Raw genomic sequence first — 12,087 nt, 5'->3', positions numbered from 1 at the left:
GAAAAAAACACTGAATTTGTATACCTTAAATGAGTGACTTTAAGTTGGTGAATTGTCTGGTATATAAATTCTATCTTACTGACACTGTTGAAAAATATAAGTAGGATTAACCCATCTATTTATTGGAAAGTAAAAGGAATGTTAGACTCAATCAAGAAATAATATTCATTTTTATGCAGTGTTTTTAAAACTGCATCTAAAAGAAAATGATTCAGAAATGTCACAAGGAACAGATTATGCAAATATACATAAGAAAGGAACAAAAAGAGTTCACGATATCAATACCATCTAAGGTTGAACTCAAGGCAGAAAGCATTAAGAAAACAAGAAGCTCTTTCTTATATATGAAACAATCATGTAATGGAATATGAAAAACTGCTTTGTGCCATTTGCCCAACCTTTACAAATGTAACTTTATGCTATATTTGCTTCAGATTTTCTTGGTCTATTGTTCTGTATAAAACTCCATGTGTCCTCTCCTGATCCTATTCCTTTGCCTCCTTCCTTCACCTGTCTACATACCTTTTCTCTAAAGTAAACTGGATGCAATGTCTGTCCCATCACAACAATATTTATAGCCACACTGTTCATAAAAGAAAAACTTGTAAGCTATATAAATTTATATCAATATATATGAAGAATATCCTTGCTACTCAATAGGTTATGAAAATTAAAAATGAATGAACTAAGACTATATCTACTATTTTAAAAATACTATTAATGAACAGAAAAACCAAGTTAGGACGTTATTTATGAAATGTTCAAAATTCTGCAAAATACTTTATGTCTGAAAATCTATAAATATATAATCAAGTATTAAAAATAAGTTGAGAAATAATAAAAAATGAAGTTGTGTATATCTTTTGCTGTGAAGACTTAAATTTTAAAGAAGTCAATGCATCAATCAATTCCTTTATGGATTATGCTTTTTTCTCCTCGAAATTATCCTTGTCAACCACTAGATCATAAATATGATTATCAGTATTTCCTGATAAAAGTTTTTAAAAGTTTGCTTTTCTCCGTTAAAATTTTTTAAACCTAGCTAGAATTGATCTTGTGCATAGTATAATTATAATATAAATTGAGGGGCGCCTCAGTCAGATAAGCATCTGTCTCCGGCTCAGGTCATGATCCTAAGGGTCTGGGATTGAGCCCCACATTGGGCACTCTGCTCAGCAGGAAGCCTGCTTCTCCCTCTCCTTCTGCCTGCTGCTTCTCCTGCTTATGCACTCTCGCTCTCTCTTTCGAATAAATAAAATCTTAAAAAAAACACAAAAACCTAAATTTATTTTTTTCTGTAAGGTTGGTCATTATCCCAGAACTATTTACTGTATTCTTTCTCACTGTTGTGCAATGCCTTATTTGTCACATATCAGGTGTCCATACATTAATAGACTGAGATCTATTTTGTTACACCTATTTTTATTTATCTCCATCCTAATACTGCTCTGTCTTTATTATAATAGATTTATAGTGAGCTTATATATGATGAGAAAAGTTTCTCTAACAACTTGAATAATGCTGTGGCTCTTCTTGGTTCTTAGATCTTATGTAGAACTACTAAGATTAGCTTGTTAAAGTTTCACTAATCTAATAATCCCTAAATGACTCAGCCCTCATTTTTCAGATTTTCTTTTCTACCCTAAAACATTGTTCTATAATTTCCTCCATATATACATTACCATCTTTTATTAAGATTATTCCTAGATACTTATTCATATCTTACTTGGGAATACGTAAAGCCTTTATCAAAATACCAGGCAAACAAGTGAAATAAGACTGAGAAAGACAAATATCATGTGATTTCACTCATAAGAGGAAGCTAAAAAAAAAAAAGAATAAACAAAAAGCAGAATCAGGCTGTAAATACAGAGAAAAAACTGATGGTTATTTGAGGAGAGAGCGGTAGGGACTGGGGCAAAATGGATGAAGAGCAAGAGATACAGGCTTCCAGTTATAAAATGAGTAAGTCATAAAAATAAAAGGCACAGGCTTTCTGTCCCTTTCTGGTGTTCAAGATGTCAAAGCAATGATGTGGTGAGTCCTCTGGGGTGAAATTCTGGATTTCCCGGATTCCCCGTAGGAGCCGTGATCAACTGTGCTGACAACACAGGAGCTAAAAATCTGTATATCATTTCTATGAAGAGGACCAAGGGACGGCTGAACAGACTTCCTACTGCAGGTATGGGTGACATGGTGATGGCCACAGTGAAGAAAGGCAAACCAGAGCTCAGAAAGAAGGTACATCCAGCAGTGGTAATTCAACAACGAAAGTCATGCCAGAGAAAAGATGGCGCAATTCTCAATTTTGAAGATAACATGGAGGTCATAGTAAAAAATGATGGTGAAATCAAAGGTTTTGTTATCACAGGACCAGTTGCAAAGGAGGGTGCAGACTTGTGGCCCAGGATTGCATCTAATGCTGGCAGCACTACATAAAAATAAAAGGAATATAGTCGGTGATGTAGCAGCATTGTATGGGGACAGACGGCAGCTACACTGTAGTGAACACAGCATAATGTATAGAGTTGTTGCATCATTATGTTGTTCATCTGAAACCAACACAATATTGTGTGTCCACTACACTCTTTTTTAAAAATATAGTATAGTTTTTACAAAAAAAAAAAAAAAAAAGAGTACTGGGCAAACAATAAATATTCAAACTATTAACTGCCATCATTAATGTATATTTTAGTATATTATCTATTAGTTTTTAGTGTGGTGTAGGAATGTTTTTGAGCCTTTGCATGTTGATTTTCCATATAAGAAAACTCGCTTCCCTTTTTTAAAAATTTATTTGAGAGAGAGAGAGAGAGAGAGAGAAAGAGCTCAAACATGGGAGGGAGGAGGAGAAGGAGAGAGAGAGTCCCAAGCTGACTCTCTACTGAGCATGGAGCCTGGCGGGGCTATAGCTCATGACCCTGAGTTCACAAGCCTGGAATCATGACCTGAGTTGAAACCGAGAGTCAGACACTCAACAGACTGCACCACTCAGGAACCCCAGAAGGTGCTTCACTTTCTTATGAGTTCCAATGCTCTGTGTTTTTTCTTAATTTGCTTCTAGTTTTAATATAGGTCATTACTTCATGAATATACCCTTCAAATTCTAGTTTCCTAAGAGATGTATCTTGAATAAATGTTTAAATTGTTCAAGTGTTTTCCCTGTATAGCTTTCTTTAATATATTAATATTATTCCATCACTAGCAAGATTTCCCAGGATGCAGAGTATGAGGTAGAAAGGTGATGGAAAAAAAAAAAAAAGGTGATGGAGAATCAAGTGTTAGGATCATTTATGGAAGAAAAGGGAAGGAAACAGGACTGGGCAAAAGGAAAAATTAGACTATAATGAAATCCCAGTGGAAACACCATCCAACACCACAAGAGGCTCCAAAGCTAAGATGGGATGGTATACCAGACTTTTCTTAAATTGGCAGGAGAGGGTCATGTCCTTAAATTTCCTGATGTACCAGTTATTTGAATTCAAGTTGTACAGGAAAAGGGGCTTGAACTTGGACAAGCTGACTCTTCATCCAGTCATTTCTTGAAATTGACCAGTAGCTGAGAGTTATCTATTAGCAACATTTCCAAGCACTAGGACAATAGTCCTTAATTGGACTATTTTTTTCAGCCACAGTATCAACTAAATATAAACTGCAATAATAGATTTTGTGGTGTTCAACTTCCTTAAGTATTGGGATAAACCATATTTTGATAATGTGATATTTACATATATACTGATAAATTCAGTTTTCTAATACTTCATACTATTTTATAAACACTGCTGTTTCACTTGCTAATACTTTCTTCCCTATCTTTAAACTTATATTTGTAAGTGACACTACTCTATACTTTTTATTCATTTACTCATGGAATATTTAATGAGTGCTTTCTATGTAGCATATACTGTTGGAGGTGTTTAGGATATACCTTTCAAGAATATAATTCTTTATTCTGTTTCTATAGAAGATAAGTATTAATTTCACTTGTTGAATATCCACAACATACTTACTTCAAAATCTTTATCAGATATTGCAGAAAATTGTTTTCATCCAGGATAAATGCTTTTGTCTTATTTAACATGTTATTAAATGTGCTTTAAAATTATATTCTAGGCTCACATTAGGTGGAAGATTTGTTATAAATATGCATATTATTAATACTGCATATGTTTTTCTTCTTTTCCCCACTCTCTTTCTGTGTGACTTTACTTTTTCTAGCTCTTTTAATAATGCCTGTAGCTGACCCCATTAGATGGTGACAACACTTATCGTGGTAAGCACAGAGTACAGAATTGTTAAATCAATGTGTTGTACACCTGAAACTAATATAACATTATATGCTAATTATACTTCAATTTAAAAAAAAAAAGAATATGGGTTTACTCCAAGTTTTGTTGAGGGAAATGGCAGACCCAATCAAGATACTTTGGGCTCCTGGAGATTAGCATAACCCCAAGATGAATTTGGAGGCCTTTTTTTTTCAGCCATAGCTTATGAAAAGGGTGCCACACATTAAACTGTTTGCAATCAATTAAATACTTTATCTGAAAACTCTGTATTTGAAAACCACTTCTAATGTGCTTTACTGATAGAAGCTAAATTTCTGGCTTCCACCTCTCATTTATTAACCCAGTGGGCAGCAGCCCCACAAAATCAGCTCTGCTCACAGTTATTCACATTCTTCTCTGAAGAGATCTGTCTCATATTTGAGGCTAGCTATGTCTTTATTTGTTTTTATTATGCTGTCATTAGCATTTAGATTTAAATTTAAGTACTAAATTTACAATCTTGTTTTAAAATATCTGAAAGGCACATTAAATGATAAATAATGTAATACTGCCTTGACCTTCAGTGGAACAATTAATAGCATCCATAACCAGACATAAAGTTACTTACATAGATAAAGGATGAATATGTAGGAATCTAATAAATCAAATAAAAAGGTGATATAATAATTATTTCTCCATCTGCAATTTGGAAATGCAAGTCCCCTCATAAACACATAGAACACTTACATAAGTGTCTCAAGTTTTGCTTTGTTTTTTATACAAGGTACATTTTTTGTACATTTTAATTCCAGCATAATTAACATACAGTATCATATTAGTTTAAGGTATAAAATATATAGTGATTCAACAATTCCATATATCACCCAATGTTTATAATGACAAGTGCCTTCCTCAATCCCTATTTCACCCATTCCCCCCACCCACCTCCCCTCTGGTAACCATTAGTTTGTTCTCTATGTTAAGAGTCTGTTTCTTGGTCTTTTTTTTTTTTTTTTTTTGCTCTTTGCCCACTTGTTTTATTTCTTAAATTCCATGAGTGAAAGTATATGGTATTTGTCTTTCTCTGACTTATTTCATTTAGCAGGATACTCTCTAGCTCCATTAATGTCATTGCAAACGGCAAGATTTCATTCTTCTTTATGGCTGAATAATATTTCATTGTGTGTGTGTGTGTATATATATATATACACACACAATGAAATATTTTATATATATATACACATATATATACACACACACACACACACACACACACTACATCTTCTTTATCCATTCATCTATTAACAGACACTTGGGCTGCTTCCATAATTTGGCTATTGTAAAGAATGCTGCAATAAATATAGACGTGCATGTATCCCTTTGAAATAGTGGTCTTTGTAGTTTGGAGGTAAATACCCAAGAGTGTGATTACTGGATCATAGGGTAGTTCTATTTTTAACGTTTTGAAGAATCTCTAAATGTTTTCCACACTGGCTACATTCCCACCAGCAGTGCAAAAGGGTACCTTTTTCCCCACATCCTTCTCAACTCTTGTTTCTTTTGTGATTTTGACTATTCTGACAGGTAGGAAGTGCTATCTCATTGTAGTTTTGATTTGCATTTCCCTGATGATGAATGATGTTAAGCATTTTTTCATCTGTCTGCTGGCCATTTTTATGTTTTATTTGAAGAACTGTTTATTTCTTCTCAGGTACTTTTATATAGTACCTCATTTAAGCCTCAAAACAACCCTATGATATATATGCTATTATTCTACCATTTTAGAGATAAGGATACCAAAACACAAGTTGATTTTAAGTAATATCTTGAAAAGACACACAATTGGTAAATTATGAAAAAAGGATTCAAACCTAGATTATCTACAAACCCAACTCTTCATCATGAGTATGTCTGGGGAGAAATCAGCTAAGATGTCTAATCACCAAATCACCATGTTCTAAAGATGAGGACACGGGAGCTGTATTACTGATGATAATTACCCTGCAGGAATGAACAAGGTCCACAGAAGGCATTTGCATCATAAGGAGCTGAGGTGAAGACTTGGAAAACAATAAATTTAGGTAGCAGTTAGAGAAAAAGAAACCAGCAAAGGAGATCAAATTTGACAGGAGACCCAGAGATGTGTCTTTCAAGGATCCAAGGATCCTGCATGTAACACAAAACACTTTGTTTCAGGGTTAAAAGAAATTATATGTTGTTTTCTAAATTCCCTATTAGACTAACGGGAATAACTTCTATGATAATAAAATTCTACAAAAATAAAGTAGCAATTAAGTAGACCAGATGATTCTAGTAAAGTTCAGAAAGCAGTATTTTCAAGTATCATTTAGAATTAATTAAATTGGCTAAAATTTTTACTTCACATAAAAATTCAAATGAATACATGAAAATCCAAATGAATTAAAGACCAGAAAAATTATGACCCATATATTCAGATTTTAGTAAATTATATTAGAACAAGATTTAATCACAAACTTCACTGATGTGGATCAGCATTTAAATTCTTATGTTATACTACTTATATTATTTCGAAGAAACATATTTAAATTAGCTTCTCAAACACTATACATGTTAATTTTTTATACACTAATTATAAAGACGAATCTTTCTTCACACTCCCATATCACAATGAGACTTCCTTCATATCCCTTACCAATATTTATGATTAAAAATTATATTTTGTGAACTGATAATTGGCTTTCACACAAATCAGTCAGTTCCACAAGCGTGAGGTCTGCATCTTTTTTTTACTTATATTTCCACCTCTAGGTGCAGCATGCTGCCTCATCACACGAAGAACTCAATCCCTATTTTTGAATAAATGAATCATGATAGAAAATACTTCATAGTAGGGAGGAGGGGCTAGATGGCGGAAGAGGAGGGTCCCCAAGTCACCTGTCCCCACCAAATTACCTAGATAACCTTCAAATCATCCTGAAAATCTATGAGTTCGGCCTGACATTTAAAGAGAGAACAGCTGGAATGCTACAGTGAGAAGAGCTCGCGCTTCTATCAAGGTAGGAAGACGGGGAAAAAGAAGTAAAGAAACAAAGGCCTCCAAGGGGGAGGGGCCCGCGAGGAGCCGGGCTGAGGCCGGGGCGAGTGTCCCCAGGACAGGAGAGCCCCGTCCCGGAGAAGCAGGAGCTGCATCGACCTTCCCGGGCGGAAAGGGGCTCCCAGGGAGTTGGAGCAGGACCCAGGAGGGCGGGGATGCCCTCGGGCTCCCGGGGACACTAACAGACACCTGCGCCCCGGGAGAGTGCGCCGAGCTCCCTAAGGGCTGCAGCGCACGGCGGGACCCGAGCAGCTCGGAGGGGCTCGGGGGCGGCTCCGCGGAGGGGGCTGCGGGGCAGGAGCAGCCAGGAGGGGCTCCCGCAGAGGAAGAGGCTCTGCGGAGGGGGCTGCGGGGCGGGAGCAGCTGGCAGGGGGGGCGGCCGGGGGCGGGTCCGCGGAGGGGGCTGCGGGGCGGGAGCAGCTAGGAGGGGCTCTGGCAGAGGAAGAGGCTCCGCGGAGGGGGGTGCGGGGCCCGGGACCCCGAATCCAACAGCGCAGGCTCTGGAGCTCAGGCCGCCGGGGCACAGCCCAGGACCCGGCCTCCCCCGGAACAGGCAGAGGCCGGGAGGGCCCAGGACAGCAAGGACGCTGCTGCCCCGAGCTGAGCAGATCAGCGGCCCCGCCCCGGAGCCTCCAGGCCCTGCAGACGGAGAGCTCCGGAGTTACTGCGGGGGCTGATTCCAGGGCTGCAGAGCTGGCGGCGGCCACTGGGGCTGTTCCTCCAGGGGCCTCACGGGGTAAACAACCCGCACTGAGCCCTGCACCAGGGAGGGGGCAGAGCAGCTCCCCCAAGTGCTAACACCTGAATATCAGCACAACAGGCCCCTCCCCCAGAAGACCAGCTAGACGGACAAGTTGCAGGGGAAGTCAAGGGACTTAAAGTATACAGAATCAGAAGGTACTCCCCCGTGTTTTGTGTGTGTGTGTGCTTTTTCTGTTTGCTTCCCCCACCCTTTTTTTCCTTTCTTTTTCTTTCTCTTTTTGTTTTTTTTTCTTCTTTTTTTCTTTTTCTCTTTTCTTTCTCTTTCTTTTTCTCCTTTTCCCAATACAACTTGTTTTTGGCCACTCTGCACTGAGCAAAATGACTAGAAGGAAAACCTCACATCGAAAGAAAGAATCAGAAACAGTCCTCTCTCCGAGTTACAAAATCTGGATTACAATTCAATGTCAGAAAGCCAATTCAGAAGCACTATTATACAGCTACTGGTGGCTCTAGAAAAAAGCATAAAGGACTCAAGAGACTTCATGACTGCAGAATTTAGAGCTAATCAGGCAGAAATTAAAAATCAATTGAATGAGATGCAATCCAAACTAGAAGTCCTAACGACGAGGGTTAACGAGGTAGAAGAACGAGTGAGTGACATAGAAGACAAGTTGATGGCAAAGAGGGAAACTGAGGAAGAAAGAGACAAACAAAAGACCATGAAGATAGATTAAGGGAAATAAACGACAGCCTGAGGAAGAAAAACGTACGTTTAATTGGGGTTCCCGAGGGCGCTGAAAGGGACAGAGGGCCAGAATATGTATTTGAACAAATCCTAACTGAAAACTTTCCTAATCTGGGAAGGGAAACAGGAATTCAGATCCAGGAAATAGAAGAGATCCCCCCCCCCCCAAAATCAATAAAAACTGTTCAACACCTCGACATCTAATAGTGAAGCTTGCAAATTCCAAAGATAAAGAGAATATCCTTAAAGCAGCAAGAGACAAGAAATGCCTGACTTTTATGGGGAGGAGTATTAGGGTAACAGCAGACCTCTCCACAGAGACCTGGCAGGCCAGAAAGGGCTGGCAGGATATATTCAGGGTCCTAAATGAAAAGAACATGCAACCAAGAATACTTTATCCAGCAAGGCTCTCATTCAAAATGGAAGGAGAGATAAAGAGCTTCCAAGACAGGCAGGAACTGAAAGAATATGTGACCTCCAAACCAGCTCTGCAAATTTTAAGGGGGACTCTTAAAATTCCCTTTAAGAAGAAGTTCAGTGGAACAATCCACAAAAACAAGGACTGAATAGATATCATGATGACACTAAACTCATACCTTTCAATAGTAACTCTGAACATGAACAGGCTTAATGACCCTATCAAAAGACGCAGGGTTTCAGACTGGATAAAAAAGCAGGACCCATCTATTTGCTGTCTACAAGAGACTCATTTTAGACAGAAGGACACCTACAGCCTGAAAATAAAAGGTTGGAGAACCATTTACAATTCGAATGGTCCTCAAAAGAAAGCAGGGGTAGCCATCCTTATATCAGATAAACTAAAATTTACCCCAAAGACTGTAGTGAGAGATGAAGAGGGACACTATCTCATACTTAAAGGATCTATCCAACAAGAGGACTTAACAATCCTCAATATATATGCCCCGAATGTGGCAGCTGCCAAATATATCAATCAATTAATAACCAAAGTGAAGAAATACTTAGATAATAATACACTTATACTTGGTGACTTCAATCTAGCTCTTTCTATACTCGATAGGTCTTCTAAGCACAACATCTCCAAAGAAACGAGAGCTTTCAATGATACACTGGACCAGATGGATTTCACAGATATCTACAGAACTTTACATCCAAACTCAACTGAATACACATTCTTCCAAGTGCACATGGAACTTTCTCCAGAATGGATCACATACTGGGTCACAAATCAGGTCTGAACCGATACCAAAAGATTGGGATTGTCCCCTGCATATTCTCAGACCATAATGCCTTGAAATTAGAACTAAATCACAACAAGAAGTTTGGAAGGACCTCAAACACGTGGAGGTTAAGGACCATCCTGCTAAAAGATGAAAGGGTCAACCAGGAAATTAAGGAAGAATTTAAAAGATTCATGGAAACTAATGAGAATGAAGATACAACCGTTCAAAATCTTTGGAATGCAGCAAAAGCAGTCCTGAGGGGGAAATACATCGCAATACAAGCATCCATTCAAAAACTGGAAAGAACTCAAATACAAAAGCTAACCTTACACATAAAGGAGCTAGAGAAAAAACAGCAAATAGATCCTACACCCAGCAGAAGAAGAGAGTTAATAAAGATTCGAGGAGAACTCCATGAAAGCGAGACCAGAAGAACTGTGGAAAAGATCAACAGAACCAGGAGTTGGTTCTTTGAAAGAATTGATAAGACAGATAAACCATTAGCCAGCCTTATTAAAAAGAAGAGAGAGAAGACTCAAATTAATAAAATCATGAATGAGAAAGGAGAGATCACTACCAACACCAAGGAAATACAAACGAATTTAAAAACATATTATGAACAGCTATACACCAATAAATTAGGCAATCTAGAAGAAAAGGACGCATTCCTGGAAAGCCACAAACTACCAAAACTGGAACAGGAAGAAATAGAAAACCTGAACAGGTTGCTAGAACTCATACAGCAATTTGGTAGCGTGGCAGGATACAAAATCAATGCCCAGAAGTCAGTGGCATTTCTATACACTAACAATGAGACTGAAGAAAGAGAAATTAAGGAGTCAATCCCATTTACAATTGCACCCAAAAGCATAAGATACCTAGGAATAAACCTCACCAAAGAGGTAAAGGATCTATACCCTAAAACTATAGAACACTTCTGAAAGAAATTAAGGAAGACACAAAGAGATGGAAAAATATTCCATGCTCATGGATTGGTAGAATTAATATTGTGAAAATGTCAATGTTACGCAGGGCAATTTACACGTTTAATATAATCCCTATCAAAATACCATGGACTTTCTTCAGAGAGTTAGAACAAATTATTTTAAGATTTGTGTGGAATCAGAAAGGACCCCAAATAGCCACGGGAATTTTAAAAAAGAAAACCGTATCTGTAGGCATCACAATGCCAGATTTCAGGTTGTACTACAAAGCTGTGGTCATCAAGACAGTGTGGTACTGGCACAAAAACAGACACATAGATCAATGGAACAGAATAGAGAACCCAGAAGTGGACCCTGAATTTTATGGCCAACTAATATTCGATAAAGGAGGAAAGACTATCCATTGTTAGAAAGACAGTCTCTTCAATAAATGGTGCTGGGAAAATTGGACATCCACATGCAGAAGAATGAAACTAGACCACTCTCTTTCACCATACACAAAGATAAACTCAAAATGGATGAAAGATCTAAATGTGAGACTAGATTCCATCAAAATCCTAGAGGAGAACACAGGCAACACCCTTTTTGAATTCGGCCACAGTAACTTCTTACAAGATACATCCACAAAGGCAAAAGAAACAAAAGCAAAAATGAACTATTGGGACTTCATCAAGATAAGAAGCTTTTGCACAGCAAAGGATACAGTCAACAAAACTAAAAGACAACCTACAGAATGGGAGGAGATATTTGCAAATGACATATCAGATAAAGGGCTAGATTCCAAGATCTATAAAGAACTTATTAAACTCAACAGCAAAGAAACAAACAATCCAATCATGAAATGGGCAAAAGACATGAAGAGAAATCTCACAGAGGAAGACACAGACATGGCCAACATGCACATGAGAAAATGCTCTGTATCACTTGCCATCAGGGAAATAACAAATCAAAACCACAATGAGATCCCACCTCACACCAGTGAGAATGGGGAAGATTAACAAGGCAGGAAACCACAAATGTTGGAGAGGATGTGGAGAAAAGGGAACCCTCTTGCACTGTTGGTGGGAATGTGAACTGGTGCAGCCACTCTGGAAAACTGTGTGGAGGTTCCTCAAAGAGTTAAAAATAGATATGCCCTACGACCCAGCAA

General features: G+C 38.1%; 1 protein-coding gene and 1 pseudogene across 5 annotated transcripts in view; one reads left to right on the top strand and one right to left on the bottom strand.

The window, feature by feature from the left end:
- LOC125753972 (zinc finger protein 385C-like) overlaps window positions 1-12,087 on the bottom strand; it is a 122,807-nt gene that overhangs the window by 87,427 nt on the left and 23,293 nt on the right. The window lies entirely within an intron of this gene.
- Window positions 2,019-2,439, top strand: LOC112650748 (60S ribosomal protein L23-like; annotated as a pseudogene).

This window comes from Canis lupus, chromosome 29 (assembly GCF_003254725.2).
Source record: "Canis lupus dingo isolate Sandy chromosome 29, ASM325472v2, whole genome shotgun sequence".
Classification (NCBI taxonomy): Eukaryota; Metazoa; Chordata; class Mammalia; order Carnivora; family Canidae; genus Canis; species Canis lupus.
The sequence above is the reverse complement of the archived record's forward strand: the minus strand, read 5'-3'. Positions and strand labels throughout refer to the sequence as shown.